Source organism: Mus musculus, chromosome 11 (assembly GCF_000001635.26).
Source record: "Mus musculus strain C57BL/6J chromosome 11, GRCm38.p6 C57BL/6J".
NCBI lineage: Eukaryota > Metazoa > Chordata > Mammalia > Rodentia > Muridae > Mus > Mus musculus.
In genome coordinates this window covers 108,811,531-108,834,470 of record NC_000077.6, presented here as the reverse complement: position 1 = coordinate 108,834,470, position 22,940 = coordinate 108,811,531, and the positions used below count along the sequence as shown (strand labels likewise).

Genomic DNA, 22,940 nt, shown 5'->3' with positions numbered 1-22,940 from the left:
AATCTGGATTTTGTGGCATGAAATTCGACTTGAATCTGAAGTACCAGACTGAGCACTAGTAGTGCTGGTGTCAGTGGCAGGGAAAGAGGCACGGCTTGGGATGTGCTGATCATCCTGGCCATGAGAGCTAAGGTTAAGGGGCTAACATGACTTGGATCATGGCAGCTCAGCCAAGGAGACTAGATGACATCAGCAAGGCAGAGAGAATGAACAGCTGGGAGAGGTGGGGAACAGAGGGCAGAGGGCAGACAGGTCTACAGCAATAGAGATGGTTAGAGGGAGCTTCTGAAAGGGACACCCAGGACACTCTGTGTCAGGAGCACAGTGCAAGCTCACTTTAGAAGAGCCTCCTCCATGTCACCACCCTTCAGAGGTTCTAGAACAGGCACACAGTAGGTACTTAGTAACTGTAAGTGGTTTCTCTGGTTCAAGAGCACACATTTCTCCAGCTAGTGTGGTGCCACGTTCTTTAAGGAACACTGATACTTAAAAGAGGAATCCAAACCTTTTGCATTCTGTCCATTTCAAAATGTACTTTCATTAGATGCTAGCAGAGGCATGGCCATCACAGCAGGGCTCTCTCATAGGCAGGACAGCAACATACTGCTGTCTTGCTTTTTTTCTGTTTGTTTTGTAGTGATTGTGATTTTCAAAATTCCTCATAGCTGATATACCCAGGAGGTTTCGATTTGTGGCAGTATTTTATACATAACTGTAAACTGTTTTATCATGAAGTATCACGCGTTTAGAAGCTGAATTCCAAAAAGTGCCAAGTTTATAACACTGGATGTGTTCTTCAGGCTTCAGCTTGACCTCGCCTTCCCTGAAATTCAGATTTTCCTAAATGTCGAAGTTGTGAAGAGGGAGTGGTAACTGACCACCACAGGGCTGGGGTTGTAGCTCAGTGGTTGAAGCATGCAAGAGTACAAGGGTTTGCTCTCTAGTACCAAAGAGAAAGGGAAGAAAAAGAGGCAAAAACATTTAACCAATACAGTTCTTACATTGGTCAGTCAAACTTCAGCAAGCTTCATTGAAAATTCAGTAAGATCCTTTAAAACATAAGTTACGTTAAAATTAATGAAAATTCAGTAGGTCCTACTTCAGGATTATGAATCTGGTCACTCAGGGAATGAAGCTCTGTGTGCTCACTTGACTGGAATTCTGGTCTGATTTCCCTTAATGATGAACAGCTACAAGCTATGAGATGAAACAAAGCCTTCTCTCCCCAAGTTGAATTTGGTCATGGTGTCTTATGGCAGCAACAGAAACCCTACCTGAGACAGACAAGAAACCCTTGATGTTACAGTCCAGCAGTCCCAGAGGGGAGTGGGCAGGGGTATGATTACGCAATGGGGAAGATTACTTTTTTGGCTTCTAAGTAGGGGAAATAATTTTTGTATTAGATATTTTCTTTATTTACATTTCAAATGTTATTATCCCCTTTCCTAGTTTCCCCTCCGAAAATCCCCTCCCCCTCCCCCTGCTCCCCAATGCACCCACACCCATTCCCAGTCCTGGCATTCCCCTCTACTGGAACTTAGAACCTTCACAGGACCTAGGGCCTCTCCTCCCATTGATGACTGACTAGGCCATCCTCTGCTACATATACAGCTAGAAACACAAGTTCCAGCATACATTTTTTTAAATTGGTGGTTTAGTTCCAAGGAGCTCTGGGGGTACTGGTTAGTTCATATTGATGTTCCTCCTATAGGGCTTCATACCTCTTCAGCTCCTTGGGTACTTTCTTTAGCTCCTTCATTGGGGACCTTGTGCTCTGTCCAATGGATGATATTTGAGCATCCACTTATATATTTGCCAGGTACTGGCAGAGGCCATCAGGAGACAGCTATACCAGGCTCCTGTCAGCAGGCTCTTGTTGGCTTCTACCATAGTGTCTGGGTTTGGTGGTTGTTTATGGGATAGATCCCCAAGTGGGGCAGTCTCTGGATGGTCATTCCTTCAGTCTCTACTCCAAACTTTGTCTCTGTAATTCCTTTCGTGGGTATTTTGTTCCCCCTTCTAAGAAGGATTCTGAGCCTCTGGGCTAATATCCACTTATCAGTGAGTGCATATCATGTGTGTTCTTTTGTGATTGGGTTACCTCACTCAAGATGAGATCCTCCAGATCCATCCATTTGTCTAAGGATCTCATAAATTTATTCTTTTTAATAGCTGAGTAGTACTCCATTGTGTAAATGTATCACATTTTCTGTATCCATTCCTCTGTTGAGGGACATCTGGGTTCTTTCCAGCTTCTGGCTATTATAAATAAGGCTTCTATGAACACAGTGGAGCATGTGTCCTTATTACATGTTGGAGCATCTTCTGGGTATATGCCCAGGAGATGTATTGCTGGTTCTTCTGGTAGAACTATGTCCAATTTTCTGAGGAACCGCCAAACTTATTTCTAGAGTGGTTTTACCAGCTTGCAATCCCACCAGCAATGGAGGAGTGTTCCTCTTTCTCCACATCCTCACTAGCATCTGCTGTCACCTGAATTTTTGATCTTAGCCATTCAGATGGGTGTGAGGTGGACTCTCAGGGTTGTTTTGATTTGAATTTCCCTGATGATTAAGGATGTTGAACATTTCTTTAGGTGCTTCTCAGCCATTAGGTATTCCTCAGTTGAGAATTCTTTGCTTAGCTCTGTACCCCATTTTTAAAATACGGTTGTTTAGTTTTCTGGAGTCCAACTTCTTGAGTTCTTTGTATATATTGGATATTAGCACCCTATCTGATTTAGGATAGGTAAAGATCTTTTCCCAATCTGTTGGTTGCCTTTTCGTCTTACTGACAGTGTCTTTTGCCTTACAGAAACTTTGCAATTTTATGAGGTCCCATTTGTTGATTCTCGATCTTACAGCACAAGCCATTGGTGTTCTGTTCAGGAATTTTTCCCCTGTGCCCATATCTTCAAGGCTCTTCCCCACTTTCTCCTCTATAAGTTTCAGTGTCTCTGGTTTTATGTTGAGTTCTTTGATCCACTTAGATTTGAGCTTTGTATAGGAGATAAGAATGGATCAATTTGCCTTCATCTACATGCTAACCGCCAGCTGAGCCAACACCATTTGTTGAAGATGCTGTCTTTTTCCCACTGGATGGTTTTAGCTCCTTTGTCAAAGATCAAGTGACCATCGGTGTGTGGGTTCATTTCTGGGTCTTCAATTCTCTTCCATTGATCTACCTGTCTGTCATTGTACCAGTACCATGCCTTTTTTTTTTTTTTTTTTTTTAATCACAATTGCTCTTTAGTACAGCTGAGGTCGTCATAGTGATTCTACCAGTGGTTCTTTTGTTGAGAATAGTTTTTGCTATCTTAGGATTTTTGTTATTCCAGATGAATTTGCAAATTGCCTTTTCTAACTCTGTAAAGAATTGAGTTGGAATTTTGATGGGGATTGCATTGAATCTGTAGATTGCTTTTGGCAAGATAGCCATTTTTACTATATTAATCATGCCAATCCATGAACATGGGAGATCTTTCCATCTTCTGAGATCTTCTTTGATTTGGAATCTTATACTTTGGAGAGAGCCTTTTGCTCAGTGTCTATAAGACTCCATGATGGGCACCAGAGGAAGAGACCAAAAAGTCACTCTGTGAAAGGGCAGCGGAAGGGAGTGAGGCTCCCATAGCTTTCTGTGTTTTCAGTGGTCAGAGCTACTGTGCCAGCAGAGTTATCTGTTCAGCTCTTGTATGGCTAGAGTTGACTGTGAGGCAGACATATGTATGATGTACATATTGATCCTATACATACATACATACTACATACGTGTGTGTATACTTATTCTCCACTTCAAAGAAGTCTTAGTTTAATGTAAATGAGAAAATATGCTTACAAGTATTTATAAGGAAAATGATGTTCTAAATCCCTAAATGCTATTAGAAACCCTTAGGAAGAGGGCTCAGTTAAGAGCACTGGCTGTCCTTCCTGAGGATGTGGGTTCATTTTCTAGCACCTCTATGGTGGTTCACAACTGGCTATAACTCCAGTTCCAGGGGATCCAGTGCTTTCTTCTGACCACCAAGAGCAATGTACACATGTAGTACATAGACATACATAGAGGCACACACACACACACACACACACACACACACACACACACACAGAGAGAGAGAGAGAGAGAGAAAGAAATAAAATCTTAACTTTGATTATTTTATTTTTATATGTATGGATACTTTTCCTGCATGTATATCTGTGCAGCCTGTGTATATGGACCATGGGGCCCACAAGATGGTATTGGATTTTGCTGAACTGCAAGTACAATTACAGATGATTGGAAGCCACTATGAAGGTGCTAGGAATTGAACTTACATCCTCAAGAAGAGCAGCAAGTACTCTTAACCACTGAGCCAACTCTCCAGTCTAATAAATAAAATCTTTGAGGCCCCTAGGAAGGAAACTCTTGCCATGGACTTGATGCCATCGTGCAGGCCTGGGCTGGGAAGCAATGCCCGGTGGGATGAGAGATGGAAGGCAGGATGCAGGTGTCATCTCTGCTCAGGAACCATAGAAACTCAAGAGACACAGTGAAAAATCATCAGACCAAATACCAGACAGATTCTGCTTATAATAGCATAGCTCTATTTGTCTGTTAGCTCCTCTTTCTTTTCCTTTGTAATATATACACTGCAAAAACTCTGAATACTGTCTTCAACCATAGCGGCAGCCATGCAGAAAATATAAGGGAAACCCACAGGAAAAAAAAAGAAAGAAAACCACATAATAAAGCTGAAATCAATTCAATACAAAATGTACCACATATCCACATGGAGATACAGGTCAGCTGGCCTGAAGCATACTGAAGAATAGCTCATGAAATGCAGAGATGTGAGGTGCATAACAGGAAGAGTCAATATTGCAAAGATACCAATTATCCTAATATAATTCATACTTTCAGTACAATACCAGCCAGCCAGTCAGTGGGATTCTAGAAAAGAAATGCAGGAGGCTTAGGGCATGAATTACGAGAACAGGGAAGGCCTGGCAGTAATCAAGACAGTGATGGGAGGAGCCATCCCCAGATGATGTCATTTGCACATCTGGGCTCTCTACCCATAGAGCTGTGCTGGCCTGCACATCAACTCTATGAGGTGAGCATTAACCCTTTCAGGGTAGTGCCATGGAAGGGACAAGTGAAGCCTCTTGCTGGAGTTCTACAGTGGGAGTGATGGAGCTGGAAGTGGAACCGAGCAGTGTACCTCAGCACCTGTAGTACATAACAGGGAGCCACACAAGACAAACAGAAGGATGTAGAGAGTTCCAAACAGATTCACATTTATATGCAAACTTTGATTTTTGTTAAAGATGGCTTTTTTCTTAAATGTGGGAAATACATCTCTGTCAAAATGATATTAATAACTATTTATTTTGAAATAATTCTAATAAAGTAACATTCCTATAGAAGCTTTCTATAATTCTTACAATAAATGGCCTGGTATTCATTTGCTTAAAACTACATGAATTTGCTATCTTATAGTTAGAATTTGCTATCTTATAGGTTCGAAATCTGAGGGGATCAACTGGGGATATGGGTATCACAAGGGCAAAAATCTGTCCCAAGGTCCTATTTGGAACCTCTGAAAAGAACTCTTCCTTGCCCATGTGTGGTTTCGGGCAAGTTCAGTTCCTTACAGGTATGTTTCCTTGCTGGCTGTCAGCTGGCACTACCCTGAAAGGGTTAATGTTCACCTCATAGAGTTGATGTGCAGGCCAGCTCAGCTCTATGATTAGAGAGCCCAGATGCCTTTGGTCCTCATTGGCACGCATTGCTCATGAGCTGTTCCCTCTGTCTCTGTTGTGCTTGGTCTTTCTCAACATTCTGACCTGCTGTCCTATTGCCCTGCTCTGCCTCCTGCCATGACCTTCCTATGGCCCTGTTCATCGTTTCTGCCAGAGGAAGTTCTCTGCCCACTGTAGCCTTCTGTTTGGATTGGCAAAGAACTTGGGATAATCTCTAAGGTTATCTTGGTCACACTTATGAACTCTTTGTATGTGTGTGTGTGTTTAATCATTCAGGGATTAGAGTATAATCTCCACTAGAAGTCATTCTGTCTGTCACAACTTTATGCCACAGGATCTATAGTAAACAGTAAATGTACCACACAGAACTCTGTACTTCATTACCTGGATCAGGAGAGCTTTCCTAAATAAATCATCTAGACAGTCATCTAGAGAAAGACGGTGAGCTGACCCTTGTGTCACAGCCGCAGCTACTCAGCAGGCTCAGGAGGAGGCAGGGGGATGGCACACATAAGGTGAGCCTCAATCACAGTAAGCAGGGCTAGCCTGGGCAACTTAGCAAGACCCTTTTCAGATGAAAGGAGGGAGGATGGGAATAAGCTCAGTGGAAGAGTGTTGAGCATGTGTAAAGACTAAGTTCTATTTCAGTGTGTGCATGAGAGCGCGTAAGCGCGCGCGCGCACACACACACACACACACACACACACACACACACACCCCAACCCAAAACAAAATGAATACAATCCAGCACACAAAATAACCTCAAAACACTAAAATAATGAGTAAAAAAATTAAAAGAATAATAACTAGGAATATTTGCAATCTACTTAACTAACAAATCCTTAATATACAGAATATACCTTAAAAACTCCAATACGTCACACTAGGAACGCAAAGGGAAGCATTAGGAAGGAAAGCAGATGCTGGGCTCTCACTCTGACAATGGAACCTTAGACCATCCCTTCCCAGTGTGCTTCAGATCCCTAGAGAACTGGTTGGACAGAGAAGAATCAGGCCAAGATCACACAGAACCAGGACTGGCACTGGGAGCAGCTCATGTAGTGGGCTTGGCCAATGTCTAGTCATGGATGAGAAACTGAATAGATGGTTTAATAGCTCTCACACATGAAATTGCAGGCTGGGACTTTCTAGGGGGAGTGTCTGGTAAAACCCCATGCTTTGGGTATATGCCAAAAGGTTACATTCTGTGAGTAGGAGTAACTGACTTGGAAACAGACCAGCTCTTTCCAGTGACAAAGTCTGGTTTTGGATCATCTCAGTCCCTGAAAATGACTTGGAGTTATTCCAGACTGAGAGTGCTGCTACCTGACTACAAATGTCAATTCTCTCTGGAAGAAATTAAGATCATCCTAGGTCTTAAATCATTTCTATAAAGTTCCTTATGAAGCATCTACACTCAAAACGGCCAGTTCAAAAGAAAAGTGATCAAATACCCCCTGCCCAAATTTGCTTTAGATTATCACACATTTATTTTAAAACATCAAGATATGTGCAACAGAATTAGGAAAATGATTGTGAATTTTGGTACAAAATAAAAAATTTAAAAAGAACTAAGTAGAAATTCTAGCTGAAAAATATAATCCATATTTAAGACTGGCCTAATAGAAGATTAGATACAGCTAAGGAGAAAATTAGTGAACTGGAAGCTAGACAATGGAAAGTAATCAGAATAACTACAGATACAGAGAACAGGGTTAGGAGGTTGCCCCCCCCCCCCCCGTCCCAAACACAAAGATGAACACAGGCACACACAGACACACAGATATACCTACACAGTAATACTATACTTGTTATAGAATATTTACAACTTGTTAAAAATATTTCAACATGAAAGATTACAGACTCAGAATGAAGCTGATGGATGAACCCAAGGCCACTAGGCAGAAATTTTATTTCTGAACTACTTTTTTCAGCTCTTTGGCAAATACATCTAAAAATATTTTATTTTGTTATTTTCTGTGTATAAATATATGTTTGTTTACTACATACATGTGCCTTTGGAGGTGGGGAAAAAGGTGTTGGATACTCTGGTACCAGAATTATAGATGGTTGTAAGCCTCTGTGTGGTACAGGTTTCAGCCTCCAGTGCTGGAATAAAAAATACGCAGTTCATGGCTTTTTAATGAAGATGCTGGGGATCTGAACTCATGCTTGTACAGCAAACACTCAACTGACTTAGCCACCCCAACCCTCAATCTAAGATTTATATAGGAATTCAAAAATACTGTGGCGAACCTACACAAAAGTGTGACCATCACAAAGGCTTGGCAGTATGTGTGCCAGTGCCAGGGCAGGTGCCCTGTTGGGAGCCGCCCTCACATTTGCCATTATAAGATGGCGCTGACAGCTGTGTTCTAAGTGGTAAACATAATCTGCACACGTGCAGGGGCAGTTTTCCCGCCATGTGTTCTGCCTTTCTCGTGATGACAACTGAGCTGATGGGCTGCAGCCAATCAGGGAGTAATACGTCCTAGGCGGAGGATAATTCTCCTTAAAAGGGACGGGGTTTTGCCACTCTTTCTCTTGCTTTTTCTTGCTCTTGCTTTCTTTCTCTCTCTCTTGTTCTTGCTTTTTCTCTCTCTTGTTCTTGCTTTCTTGTTCTCTCTCTTCTCTTGCTTTCTTGTTCTCTCTCTCTTGCTTTCTTGTTCTTGTTCTTTTTCTTGCTTTCTTGCTCTTGCTCTTGCTCTCTGGCTCCTGAAGATGTAAGCAATAAAGCTTTTGCCGCAGAAGATTCCGGTTTGTTGCGTCTTTCCTGGCCGGTCGCGAATGCGTGTAAGAGTTGGTGCCGAAACCCGGGACGAGAAGGCCTGGGACGAGAAGACCTGGGACGAGAAAACCCGGGACGAGAAATTCCGGGACGAGAAAACCCGGGACGAGAAATCCTGGGATGAGAAAACCTGGGACGGTTACCATCACTGGCGCAAGGAAGATCCCTCATTCCGGAACCAGAACTGCGGGTCATGGTAATGAAGTGTTCCCGTAAAACAGACTGTTGAGAAGGATTCAACTGCGTGAATTCAGAACTCTTCAGCTGGGGAATGGTGGTAATGAAGTGTTCCCGTAAAACAGACTGTTGAGAAGGATTCAACTGCGTGAATTCAGAACTCTTCAGCTGGGGAACGGTGGTAATAAAGTGTTCCCGCATCACAGACTGTTGAGAAGGATTCAACTGCGTGAATTCAGAACTCTTCAGCTGGGGAACAGGGTACCCGTAAGTATAGCTTTACAAGGTAAGTCTGGTCTTGAACTTTCTAACGAAATTCAAGACAGTCTATCAAAAGTAAAGTGGGAAATAGCTTTACAAGGTAAGTCTGGCCTTGAACTTTCTAACGAAATTCAAGACAGTCTATCAGAAGTAAAGTGGGAAATAGCTTTACAAGGTACGTCTGGCCTTGAACTTTCTAACGAAATTCAAGACAGTCTATCAGAAGTAAAGTGGGAAATAGCTTTACAAGGTATGTTTGGCCTTGAACTTTCTCTAGTGTTAGGAGCCTTTTTGTTCCTTTTCACATGTTATCAAGCGGTTAAGGCAGGGCTGAAAATTCTGGATGAAATTCAGGGCAATCTATCAGAAGTAAAGCGGGGAGAGAGAGTAGGAGCAAAGAGGAAATATGGTACACAAAATAAGTATACAGGCCTTTCCAAGGGTCTTGAACCCGAGGGAAAGTTAAGGTCAGGTAAGAATACCTGGGGAGAGATTGGAAGGAAGGAGAAGGAAAAAGAAAAGAAAAAAGATCAATCAGCGGAGGTCTCTATGAGAAGGAGCCTATACTCATCACTAGATGAGCTCAAGGAGCCAGTTCTTAATAGTTCTGAATCAGATGAAAAGGCTATTAGGGCCTGGAAGGCGCTCTCCCGAGCAGGTGAAGCCACTGGACAACTAACAAAGATCGTCCAGAGACCTCAGGAGTCATTCTCAGATTTTGTGGCCAGAATAACAGAGGCAGCAGAGCGTATTTTTGGAGATTCAGAGCAAGCCGCACCTCTGGTAGAATAGCTTATTTATGAGCAAGCCACGCAGGAATGCAGAGCGGCCATAGCCCCAAGAAAGAACAAAGGTTTACAAGACTGGCTTAGGGTTTGTCGGGAGCTTGGGGGAACTCTCATTATGCGTTACTTCCATTCAGTATGAGAAATTTACTAGGGCAGCTAATTTGTCAAAAAGTCTTTCTCAGTATATGTTACAGAATTGGACGGCTGAATTTGAACAGACCCTTCGGGAATTGAGACTTACCATCATTCAGGTCAACTCCACGTGTTTGGACCTGTCCCTGATCAAAGGATTACCCAATTGGCCGGTCGCGAATGCGTGTAAGAGTGCCCGGTGAGTTTTTGGTAAAGTTTGGTAGGTTTACCGAAAGAGTCCACTCTCAGTTGCCCTTTGGTATCACGGCATCCTGTGATTTGTCTTTGTCAAGTCTTACAGACCCTCAGAACTGTAGGTGCTAAATGGAGCACTAGAGATCATTCACACGAGCTTTTGTTTTTTCTTTTTTTGTGACTGCATCCATTCCTGTAAAATCTGAAGCTAAAGGGCAGAGCAGTAAGCTGAGTTCCTGCTTTGGTTCCTACAGGGTGCAGGGCTGCAGCCCCAGGCCTCCAGTCCTGCTGGTGCTTCTGTGAGCACAGGGTCAGAGAGCCACATTGGGCCTTTCCCACTATATGCACTAGGAAGAGCAGAGCCCGCCAGGCCAGGTCAGTAGCAAAAAATGACTTCTTTGTCTCAATCATCAGGCCACATCCTCCGCCCTTCATCCTCTCCTCCATTCTTCACCACAAACCTGTAGAGATCTTAACTATTTGATTTCCTTCATCATGATAACAGGACTCCTTACAGGAGAACCAAGTTTCCTTGCCGTGTCTCTAGAAGTACTAGGCTATTTCATTCAAAACAGGCTCACTATTAGCATTTTAATCATGCCTATGATGTTATATTCTTTACTAGCTCTGCTTTTCTCCCATCTAACTCAGTGTTTGAATATATATACTATTTTTTCCTACTTGGGATTATTCTGATTTTTCTTTTTAAGAAGATTTTATTTTTAATTATTTCTCTCCTCTCTGTCTCTGCCTCACACTGTCTCCTTCTCCCCTTCCCTGTGTGTGTGTGTGTGTGTGTGTGTGTGTGTACATGCAGGGTACCCATGGAAGTGCAGGTGCCCATGGAAGCCAGAGAGTTAAGATTCCCTCGAGCTGTAGTTATAGGTGACTGTAAGCCATGAGACATGGGTGCAGGTTCTTTGTTAAAGAATTACATGTTCCCACCCTTTGGGTTTTCTCTTCTCTTTCTAGTTCATCCATCCATCCATCCATCCATCCATCCATCCATCCATCCCTTCCTTTTTGATTATTTTGAGACAAGGCCTCATTCTTGTCTGGCCTGGAACTTGCTATGTAGACCATGCTAGCCTCAAACTCATAGAGATCAGCCTGCCGCTGCCTCCTGAGTTCTGGGATTAAAGGCGTGTGACACTACTGATTCTTTATGATTTAGTAATCTAGCACAGCATCTACCTGACAACAGCTCACTGTACTAAGACAGTTCACTCTTACATCCACTTTGACTGGCTTACAACCAGTCAACCTTAACAGCTTCTACTCATGATGGCTCTTTTCAACAGGAAAAGGAGATATTTTTGGCTGGACTAAAGTGAAAATGGAACTAGAGTTGGTGGCATTTTTGAATGCTGGGTGCTCTCCTGAAGACACAGGCATCTCGCTCTTTTCAGCATACTTCTTGACCCCAGCCTCCTCAGCATCTCTGTTTATCTCTCCCTCACTTCCTCTTCTCAGCTGTTCACTCAGTTGCAGGAATTCAGTGCTTTGTGGCTGCCAGAAAAGCAAGTCTCAGGGACACGGGCTCCTTTGCATCATCTCCAGAGACCCCATTCCACACCAAAGTGAATGCTTCACAATTCTTGCCCATTGATTTTAAAACATGGTAAAGAAGCAACTTGGTTTTTGTTTCTGCTGTATAATTTTTAAGCTCTCCATGACTTTTTGGTTTGGAATAAATCATTTGAGCATTTAAAAATGTCTTTAAAAGTTCTAAAATCGGACCCAAACTATCTAATAAAAGAAGTGAGAAAATATTGTCGAATTACTTCATTAGAAGGCCATAAAACGAGCTGCAGCCTAGACAGACAGCCTAGCTTAGAGTGCAGTCGCGCTGTGTGGGAGCCTGCGCAGTCCTGGGCTCTCTTCTGCTCTTCACCATCCCCTAGGGGTTGCTTCAAGGACAGGGAGCCACTTCAGCAATGTAGAAAATGCTCTCTGGACAAACAGCTGCAGTGGTGTGGTGGGTGTCTGGCTGATACTTGCAACTGATATGTCAGCAAAGCACAAGATTAAAAGCATGCAGCAGGCACATCGGGGGTCCCACCCCTTCTCTTGTCCCCAGCACAATATGTCCACTGAGGTTCAAAACAAAGAGACTCTGGAAAGCAAGAAGGAAACACAGAGTATATTCACACCAGGAGAGAGCTTTCTATTTGCCTCAAAACCACTCTGTGATGGCTGGGAACATTTCTTAGTGAGGGGTCTAGGGACAAGTGCTTGACTTGCCTCTAGACAAACTGGTTTATAAGGAACATTCGGAGATGTGTATTGTCATAAAAATATATTGTTCCTGACATCAAGCTCAAGTGTTTGAGGCACACGTTAGTCAAGCTCATTGAGAAGACGTGGCTAAAGCCAAATGTGTTTCTACCCTTCACAACAACCCCAGCCTTAGAATGATACCTCACGCCAGCTGTCTGGGAACAAATGCATTTTGTTGGCACAGGAACAAAAGAAGCAGTCTGAATTTTGTAAATAAACTGTGGTTATTAAAATTACTTGAAACAAGTCAGAATAATAACCATTAAACATGAAAAGTCAATAAAAGTCTTTGAATTATATTTCTGTTGCAATTATTATTCCTGTTTTCATAATGTGCTCTGGGAGAAAGCATAGTTTTGAGTTGTTAGTACTTTCAAATAGAGTTCACTGCAGATGAATTAGCCCACAGCAGCCAAGACTGGGAAGTTTTAAAATCCATTATGGAAAATGGGGAAATTAAAGGCTTGGAAATCTGTAGAAGACCAACTCTCCTTTTAACAATTGTCACGATTATTGCTTAATCGATTTTCTGTCTTCATAGCACCATCTTCTTTAAGGCTGCCCTTAACGGGGCTCTATGGATTTCTTGGCTACCCTTGATGATGACGCAGGTGGTTTAACGGTAAGAATGCTATAAAGTGAAAGCTTTGAACACATTGATTTGGGTTCTGCTCTATCCATGTTATTCCCTGGCAGATCACTGAGCATTGTGGGAGGCAGGCAGACTTCTTGGGAAAGACAGACCCTAGCAGTTGCAACAGGTGGAAGGGTCTGAGACACCGCAGGGGATGCTGTGCTGTTATCACCTGAAAGCCACTTAACACTAAAAGCCCCAGACTTCTTTCACCTCCGGAACCCAGGAAGGAAGAGGCAGAATGTTCAGTTTGTCTCTGGAAACAACACAGGACTTCTGAGTGCCCTTTCACTCTGGCTTTCTCAGGACATTAACATTTTTTCCTATTATTATTGGCTGTGTATGATGCGTGCATGGGCATAAGTCAGCCATGAGATGGTGTGTGTGTGTGTGTGTTTATGTGTAAATCAGAGGACAACACTTTGAGCTCACTCCTCTCCTTCCACTGTGAGCTGGAGAGACTGAACTCAGGTCGTCAGGCCTGACCACCAAGTGCTCTTATCTGCTGAGTGATCTCATTGGTCCCTGAGAAACTCTCTTAAGAGAAACTCAGAAGGAGAATCTGCCCTACTTGAGAGATGAGCAGGAAGGAGGGCTGTGTGGAGCGGGCACTGACATCTCTGTCTTAGTTTTCCCGGGTTCCCAACTCTTTGTGCTCTAATGTTTGGGGAATTACTGAGGGCCACAGAAGTCACAAGGAGCCATTAATAGTCATACCAAATGAAATGACCACCTCAGATGAGAGGCTACAGTATTCTTTTCATAAAAGTCCAGACAAATCTAAGCCTAGAAAGTTACTGAGAGTATGTTTAGGAGGTTAATACCGAAGGTAGCCATGGCCACCTTTGTAGTAGTTCAGTGGCTTTTGAACAACAAGTCTTCAGCTTTCGATCCCCTGTAGCATGAGAAGCGGTTAACCTTCCTTCCTGCTTTCTCTTCCTAATCCCTCCCCTCTGCTCTCTTACGCTTTCCTTTCTTCCGTTCTCCCATCATACTTACCTAGCACTGCATGGGGCGGGCACATGGCTAAGTGCTGACAGACCTAACACAGTTAGTTCCAGCACACAGTCCCACCCTCAGAGCACAGTCAGTATCCAAGGAAGCTGGATGAGAAAACCTTCAATGGAGACCACAGAAGTTCTACAAAGCACAGAAGACAGAGGGAAAGAGGTAGGGGATGGGGGTGGAGGAGAAGGTTCAGTATGGGGTTGAAACAACAATGCCTCCACAGAGTGATCCAAATGGTTCACAGATGTCATGAAGTGGGAGTCCTTATCCTACAGAACACAGTCTGAGAGGAAGCACTCTCTTGTTTCTGTGGCATTAAATTCTCCAAGCTCTGTTCCTGTCTTCCTATACCTACTTGATTCTTTTGTATATGCCTGTTTCTTGAGTCCCTTGAGTTGGTCCTGACCATGCCCACTCAGGGCCTCATGGTACGCATGCCCATGTGAGCAGATGCTCACGGCACATGGGTTTTCTTCTTCAGTTGGTACTTTAGATCTTGACACTCTATTTTTTCCAATTGAGTGTTGATCCTAACATCTCAGAAATAACCACAGTAAAGACTATTGTGCACCATCTTGTCATTAAAAAACAAAAAGCCAAACAAAACCTCAGATAGTCTTGATACATTTCTCTCTTACTCCTGTTTCCACATCTGTGTTTTTTGTGAAATTTTCCTTGTGAATAAATTTTCCTAACTACCCTTTATATTCTCTATGACAGCATGTTTCTCTTATACCTTGCAATGTGAATTCCAATGCTATAATGTCTGAATGGACCTCTCACCTACTGTTGCTGTAGCACTCTCGATTTGAAAGAAGTCTCTAGTGGCTGACAATGTTCTGACAATGACTGAAATGCCCTAGCACCGCATCTAAGAGCTGTCACCAACTACCCCAACACACATCACATGCTCAGTGAAGAGCAGACTTCAGTGACAGTGAGGGAGGGTCTCTCTCTGTCTCTGTCTCTGTCTCTGTCTGTCTGGTCTGTCTGTCTGTCTGTCTGTCTGTCTGTCTGTCTCTCTCAGTTGACAAATGAATGAAAGCAGTGTTCTGGTCCTGCTTTCCTCTTTACTGACTTCATCTCCCCTGACCACTTCAGAGTCGTTCTGCTTCACAACTCCTCGAATTCTGTTCCCTAATGGGAAAGCTTCTCTCTGTTCACTTAATGCCCAGTTCAGAGGCCCCCTTTCTTCCCTGCTCTGAACCACTAATTGCACACACTGCAGCTGCACGTTTAAAGTAGTTTTACATCCACCATCTTGTTTTGATGTTTCAAGAGCTGAGTGGGAAGGGATTACTAAGAGTCTATGGATGAGTAAGGGCCTTGACCAAGAATGTAATGCTAGTAGAGACAAGGGTGGGTTCAGAACCATCATGCTCTTAACTGCTACATTGCTCTCTTCTCCCTGGGGTCTTGATAGGGTCTCTGGGACAACCTCAGACATAAGTACACAGTGATCACTGAGTCTGGCTTTGGTCATTAAATTCTCTCCTGAATTAACCAGTGTGTTTAGGCCTTAATCATGAAGCTTGGCCTATAAAACTGTGACTGAAAAGTAAGGGGTGAGTGACTTTTAGAAATTACATATTTGAAAACAGCTTATGGGCTACCTGTGCCTGTACAGTCTATACTTGGGCACATCCCACTCTATTAGGAGCTAAAGCAATGGCCATCAAAAAGTCTGGCCACAAGCCAGAGTGGCCTCCAGGGACAGCCTGAGGTAGGTGGGAGCCAGGAGCTTTTCATTGAAGAGGAAGTACTAGCTCTTTCCTGACAGTCAGGGAAGCTGCTTCGATCCTGGCACTCTTGAAATGACACTCTGTCACTAGGGCACTGGGAAGCCAACGTTCTCTCCTGGCTGAATCCTCTTCACCCCCACTCTCCCAGGGACCATGACGATATGAGGTAGAATCAAGGTTCTTGTTCTTCCCATTACTTAGTCTTGTGGAAGCAACCCCTCCCCCTCTTAATTCCATGTCTGGAGTCCACACTGATACCCAGCTTCTTAGTACTGTGACCCTTGATGGCAGGCTCCACCGATCATTTATGTTGAAGTATTCTCATACCTGCCATTGTCTTGGGTGAAGCACCTGTGAGGACTAAAATGGCTTAGTGGCTCTGGGCTCCATCCTCAGCACCAGGTAGGGAGAAAATATGAAATGAGTAGAAGAAAAGAGTACCTCTTCTACAATATGGACAGCACTTGAGATTATTTATAAGGAAGTCTCTGAAGTGTTGGCTTTTAAAAATTAACTTATTTAAAATATTTTTTCTGAGAAACAAAGTGATCAATGTAATCAAATATGAAAAAGGAGAAAGTCAACAATGTATCAAGAGACCATGAGACCTAATGAAATCTTTCCTTAGCCACTGGCAAAATCAATTAAATCAATATGAAAGCTAATTATGTTTTCAATTTTCAGATCACCAGTTTGAAACAGGGGGCTTGTTACATGTGTTTAGTACCCACTGTAATAGGGCAGAATCTGACACTGCTTAGTGACACTGTTATAAAAATATGCTTTACACAGTATTAAAATACCAAGTAAAAGTTTAGGTTATTTCCTTTTTCTTCTTTTCTCTATAATTTGCCAGTCTAATAATCTATTCTCCATGTGAATTATAAAACATTTGGTACCAAAGGTGAGTTTTAGTTTTAGCCATGATGTTCTCATCTATACCTGAACTCCAGTGATAGATAGCATCTGCGAATTTTATGCTGTGCTACTGCAATGGAAAAGAACATCTGGGGAGCAGCAGAGTATATATATATATATATATATATATATATATATATATATATATACCCTAGGGAGCAGCAGAGTATATATATACCCCAGGGAGCAGCAGAGTATATATATATACCCCAGGGAGCAGCAGAGTATATATATATATATACCCCAGGGAGCAGCAGAGTATATATATATATATACCCCAGGGAGCAGCAGAGTATATACACCCAGCCCTCCTTGGGTCATCTACTTAGAACCACACACCAGAGACAGCACAGCCTTGCTGGAGTGCTGTTTCTTTGCACAAGAAAGAAGTCTGATCAGAGCTCCATTCCTTCACCCTTTCCTTCAGTGATGGGTTTATTGCCCAGATCTTATCTGGAAGTAGATCTAACACTAACTCTTGATGTAGATAAATATAATGGTGACTATACTTACTTTACCGTTTGAGGATTACAGGAAGGATCATATTTTTTGTAAGACTAACTAAGGAAACTAGTAAATTTTCATTCTAGTTCTCTGACTGCACATGTGGGCCAGGGCTTCCTGTGGACCCACTGATGAAGGTGTGCTTTCTGCAGCTATGACTGGCTTGCTGATCTGCCAGTGAAGGAGACAGAGAAGAGCTGATGGCACCAGGGCATAAAGGATACCACCCATCAAGACCTGATGAGACGCAGCCTTTTGTTTTTAATTAAAAACATAGCCTTTAAAATGCCTCATTCATTTTTTGTTTTTGTAAAATCAAAACACAGGAATTTTTCTTAAATGAAAACCAGAGACAGTTTAAACTTTTTTTTAAAAAAAGCAAGTAAGTTATAAAAAGCAGCCTAGTAAATTGTCTTTTGTAATTCTGCCAGTTTCAATTTGATTTTTTTATGCAACTAGTATCAGGATAATAATATTTAGTTGACAAGAAAAAGAAGGAAGTTCTAAGTAGCTGCTTTACGTTCAGCTCAGTTGTTTGGGTGATGTAAGGCTAGCTACCGCTACTGCAGCCACTTTGATGGGTGATGAAAAGGCAAGGCACATTAGGATGCTGCCAGTATTTCAGATCCCTGAGGTCCACACAGAAGCAGACCCTAAGAAACCATCACCCAGGGAGCCCTCACCCTTTGACTGATTCTCTTGGGGTCAGCAACTGAAAGGGGGAACACGAGTCAAATTTAGATAAAAGGTTAAATTAAATTACAGATGAATATTATTTATTTTTTAAGATTTATTAAATACAGAATCCTTGCTATTCATCTTTCTGTTCCAGCTACAACCCAGGAACTTGTGGAAAGAACCTAGCAGCTTGTGGTGGGACACTCAGCTTTATCTATGTATTTCCCGATGTTTCTTTGGTAAACTGTAGTCTAATGGGAGATATCAGGAATTAGTGTAAGAAATATTCTAAAAAGCTATTGTCACTGCAAACATGAAAGCAACTTTGATGATCAAAAAGAAGTCAAGAAAAAAAAAAGGCTGAAAGTAGTTCCTGAATCCTTCCCTATTGTTCATCTGGGATTTCTTGATTTCCCAACTCTCAACATATTATGGAATTTTCTGTGTGAAGTTTTGCCATGAATTTAAGTGGTGTCAACAACATTTTACCTGAAGTCACACTTTATCACAAAGTGGAGAGGCCACAGCCCTCTAGGAACCCCAGAAAGTTTTCTGTTTTTAAAACTTGTTTTTAAATGATTTTTGTCAGGAGCGTCTTGGCCAGAGAACGGGGCTCGGGTGACCTTGGTCAGGTGATCTTCTGCACAAGTAGGCCCACGCTGCTTGGGCCTGCCTGCCACTGCACTCCCACTGAAGAGTGTGCACTCATCTGCTGCCAAATCTGCCCTGTGCTCATTTCCTTTGCTCCATGCATTGCTTTTCCTATACAAAGTCAACGGCATTAGCTGCGGTCATGGGCACTTGGACTTCCAGGCTTATTCTCTTGTCACCCTTAGGGAGCCTGTGATTTGGAGCCAGCATCAGCGTCTTTGTTTCTTCCTTTCTTATACTAACTGGAATTGGATGTAGAGTTGTCAGAGAGGAACAGAGGGCTAGAATTCAGATGACCTGTGTTTGACACACTTCTACTAGGTGAGGTCTTACATGCCCATTGGTAAAATGGAGATGGTAATACTGACTTTTGTTGGACACAGAGAAGATTAAATGCTTCTTGCACAATGTCTGTCCCTTGTAGACATTTGGAAAGTGTGGGTGTTATTTTAGTTAGAGTATTTCACCTGTTTTCAATCGTATGACAAGGACACCATATAATACACAATATAGACATACATGCATATGCATGTATGAAAACAAGTATATATATGAAATATATTATACAGGGAAGACACTGTGGCATGACAAGAAGTTATAGGAAGTCAGGTAATACAGTAAGTTTTAATTTTTAAAAATTAACTTTTATGAAATTAATTTTATAAACACTGAGGTTCCATTCTCCTGCCCCCTCTCCTCCTACCTTCATCAGACCTGTTGATCCAGAACCATACGTGTAAGCTTCCTTTCCCCTATCAATCTTCCCTGCTTGCTGAGTCCCCTGGAGCAAGCCAGGCTGCCCTGAGCAGCCTACTATCCCAGGGGGACCTCCATTCTTTCCCCACTTCTCTTCCCACCTTCATTTGACAAATGGATCCTGAACCATACAGGTAACCTTCCTTTCCCCTACCCATCTTCCTGCTGGCTGAGTCTCTGGGCACACTGAGCTGCCCTGAACAGCCTGATTGCCCAGGTGGACCTCCATTCTCCCTCCACCTCTCTGCCTACCTTCATTAGATATGGAGCTCCCGAACCATACAGACCTGCAGATCCTGAACCACACAGCCCAAGGATACCCATCAGAGACCTGCCACACCAGGACCATTGAGGTTAACCCTCCTCCCAACACCTACCACAACAAGACAATCCAGGGACCAAAGCTATCCAGGTGGCTAAAGGCCCTTGAAAGAACAAAATCTAAAAAAGCCAGAGCAATATGACACCTTCAGAGCACAACGACACGACAACAGCAAGCCTTGGATATCCTACACAACTGAACTGAACTGAAAATGACTTCAAATTCAATATTAAAAAGATAATAGAGACCTTTAAAGAGGAAATGAATAAATCCCTTAAAGAAATGCAGGAAAATACAATTAGACAGGTGAAGGAAAGAAATAAAACTGCAAGATGTGAAAGTGGAAATAGAAGCAATAAAGGAAACACAAACTGAGGATATCCTGGAGATGGAAAACCTAGGGAAGAGAAGAGGAACAACAGATGCAGGAATGACCAACAGAATACAGGAGATGAAAGAGAGAATCTGAGGTGTAGAAGATACAATAGAAGAAATTGATACATCAGTCAAAGAAAATGTTAAAGCTAGAAAATTTCTTACACAAAACACCCAGAAAATCTGGGGTACCATGAAAAGACCTAACCTAAGAATAATTGGAATAGAAGAAGGTGAAGAGTCCTAGTTCCAAGGCCCAGAAAATATTTTCAACATAACCATAGAAGAAAACATTCCTAACCTAAAGAAAGAGATGCCTATAACCATACAAGAAGCTTATAAAATACTAATTAGATTGGACCAGAAAAGAAAATCCTCCCACCACATAATAATCAAAACAGAAAATCTATAGAACAAAGAAAGAATATTAAAAGTGGCAAGGAAAAAAGGTCAGGTAACATACAAAGGCAGACCTATCAGAATTATACCGGCTTCTCAACAGAGACTCTAAAAGCTAGAAGAGCCTGGACAGACAGATATCTTGCAACCCCTTAAAAACACAGATGGCAACCTAGACTACTATACCCATCAAAACTCTCAATCACCATAGGTGGAGAAAACAAGATATTTCAAGACAAATTCCAATTCAAACAATATCTATCCATAAATCCAGCCTACAGAAAATACTAAAAGGAAAATTCCAACCCAAGGTAGATAAATACATCCAAGAAAACACAGGGAAAACATCATCCATCATGATCAAGAAGGTTTCATCCCAGAGATGCAGGGACAGTTCAGTATATGAAAAGCCATCAACACAATTCAGCATATAAACAAACCGAAAGAAAAAAATCACATGATCATCTTATTAGATGCTGAAAAAGCCTTTGACAAAATCTAACACCAATTTATGTTAAAAGTCTTAGAGAGGTCAGGGATACAAGGGACATACCTAAACAATCAAAGTACTATGCAGCAAGCCAATAGCCAACATCAAGGTAAATGGAGAGAACCTTAAAGCAATTCCAGTAAAATCAGGCACCAGACAAGGTTGCCCACTCTCCCTCTATCTCTTCAGTATAGTACTCGAAGTTCTATTCAGAGCAATAAGACAACTAAAGAAGATCAAGGGAATATAAATTGAAAAAGAAGAAGTCAAAGTATTGCTCTTTGTAAATGATATGATAATATAGATAAGCAACCTCAAAAATTCTATCAGAGAACTCCTACAGCTGATAAACAGTTTCAGCAAAATGGCTGGATTTAAAATTAACTCAAAGAAATCAATATCCCTACTTTATACAAATGATAAACTGACCAAGAAAGAAATTAGGGAAATAGCACCCTTTACAACAGCCATGAATAATATAAAATATCTTGATATAACTCTAACCAAGCAAGTGAAAGATCTGTGTGAAAAGAGCTTCAAGTCCCTGAAGTAAGAAACTGAAGAAGATATCAGAAAATGGAAAGATCTCCCATGCTGATGGATAGGTAGGATTAACATAGTGAAAATTGCTACCTTACCACAAGCAATCTACAGATTCAATACAATTTCCATCAAAATCCCAATTTTTTATAGACCTTGAAAGAGCAATTCTCAACATTATATAGAGTAATAAAAAAATCCGGGATAGCCAAAATAATCTTGAACAATAAAAGAACTTTGGGAGGAATCACCATCCCTGATCTCAAGTTACATTGCAAAGCAATAGTGATAAAACTGTATGGTGTTGGTACAGAAGCAGACATGTTGATCAATGGAATCAAATCAAAGAGCCAGACAACATAAACCCACACACCTATGGTCACATGGTTTTTGATTAAGAATCCAAAACCATACAATGGGAAAAAGAGAATGGTGCTGGTCTAACTGGATGTTTACATGTGGAAGAATGCAAATAGATCCATATTCATCATCCCGCATAAAACTCAAGTCCGAGTGGATCAAAGACCTCAACATAAAGCCACATCCAATAAATGTCATAGAAGAGAAAATGGGAAATAGCCTTGACTGCATTGGTACAAGAGACAACTTCTTGAACACAATACCAATGGCTCAGTCTCTAAAATCAACAATTGATAAATGGGACCTCATGAAATGGCAAAGCTTCTGTAAGGCAAATGACACTGTCAATAGGACAAATGGAAGCCTACAGATCGGGAAAGGATCTTCATCAACCCTACATCTGACAGAGGGCTAATATCCAAAATATATAAAGAACTCAAGAAGGTAGATACCAACAACCCATATAACTCAATTAAAAATGGGGTACAGGGCTACACAGAGAATTCTCAACAGAGGAATCTCAAATAGTTGAGAAGTACTTAAATAAATGTTCAAAGTCCTTAGTTATTAGGGGAATGCAAATCAAAATAACTCTAAGGCTCCATTTTATACCCCTCAGTATGGCTAAGATCAATAACTCAAGAGAATTTTTGCTGGCAAAGATGTGAAGCATTCTTGCTGGTGGGAATGCAAACTTTTGCAACTACTTTAAAAGTCAATTTGGTGGTTTCTCAGAAAACTAGGAATAGTCCTACCTCAAGACCCAGCTATATGACTCCTGGGCATATACCCAAAAGATGATCCTCCAACATACAAAGATACTTGCTCAACTATGTTCATAGCAGTTTTATTCATGATGACTAGAAACTGGAAACAACTTAGATGTCCCTCAACTGAAGAATAGATAAAGAATTTGTGGTACACCTATGCAATGAGCTATTATTCAGTTATTAAAAACCAAGACATCATGAATTTTGCAGGCAAATGGATGAAAATTGAGACTATCATCTTGAGTGAGGTAACTTAGTCTCAAAAGGACATGCATGGTATGTACTCACTTAAGAGTGGATATTAGGCAAAAAATACAGGATAGCTATCCCCCACTCAACATACCTAAAGAAGGTAAACAAGAAGGAAGGCCCAAGCAAGTATGTAGTAATAAGAAACCCTGGGACTGGACTTCTTAAATATTTTTACTAGA

General features: G+C 41.8%; 1 protein-coding gene and 3 long non-coding RNA genes across 15 annotated transcripts in view; 2 read left to right on the top strand and 2 right to left on the bottom strand.

The window, feature by feature from the left end:
- The window catches only part of Gm36818, a 29,468-nt gene extending 21,331 nt beyond the window's left edge, over positions 1-8,137 (top strand). The window contains exon 6 of the long non-coding RNA XR_003949786.1: positions 4,203-8,137. This is a non-coding gene — a long non-coding RNA (predicted gene, 36818). The remainder of the gene's footprint in view (positions 1-4,202) is intronic.
- Cep112 (centrosomal protein 112) overlaps positions 1-22,940 on the bottom strand; it is a 435,401-nt gene that overhangs the window by 26,145 nt on the left and 386,316 nt on the right. The gene's annotated exons all lie outside the window — the stretch shown is intronic.
- On the bottom strand, positions 7,866-16,814 carry Cep112it. The gene is made up of 2 exons (XR_880275.1): positions 13,996-16,814; positions 7,866-12,198 (listed from the first exon to the last, which is right to left on the bottom strand). It is a non-coding gene; the product is annotated as a centrosomal protein 112, intronic transcript (long non-coding RNA).
- Gm51923 lies at positions 9,989-14,007 on the top strand. The gene is made up of 3 exons (XR_003949787.1): positions 9,989-10,086; positions 10,337-10,457; positions 11,384-14,007. It is a non-coding gene; the product is annotated as a predicted gene, 51923 (long non-coding RNA).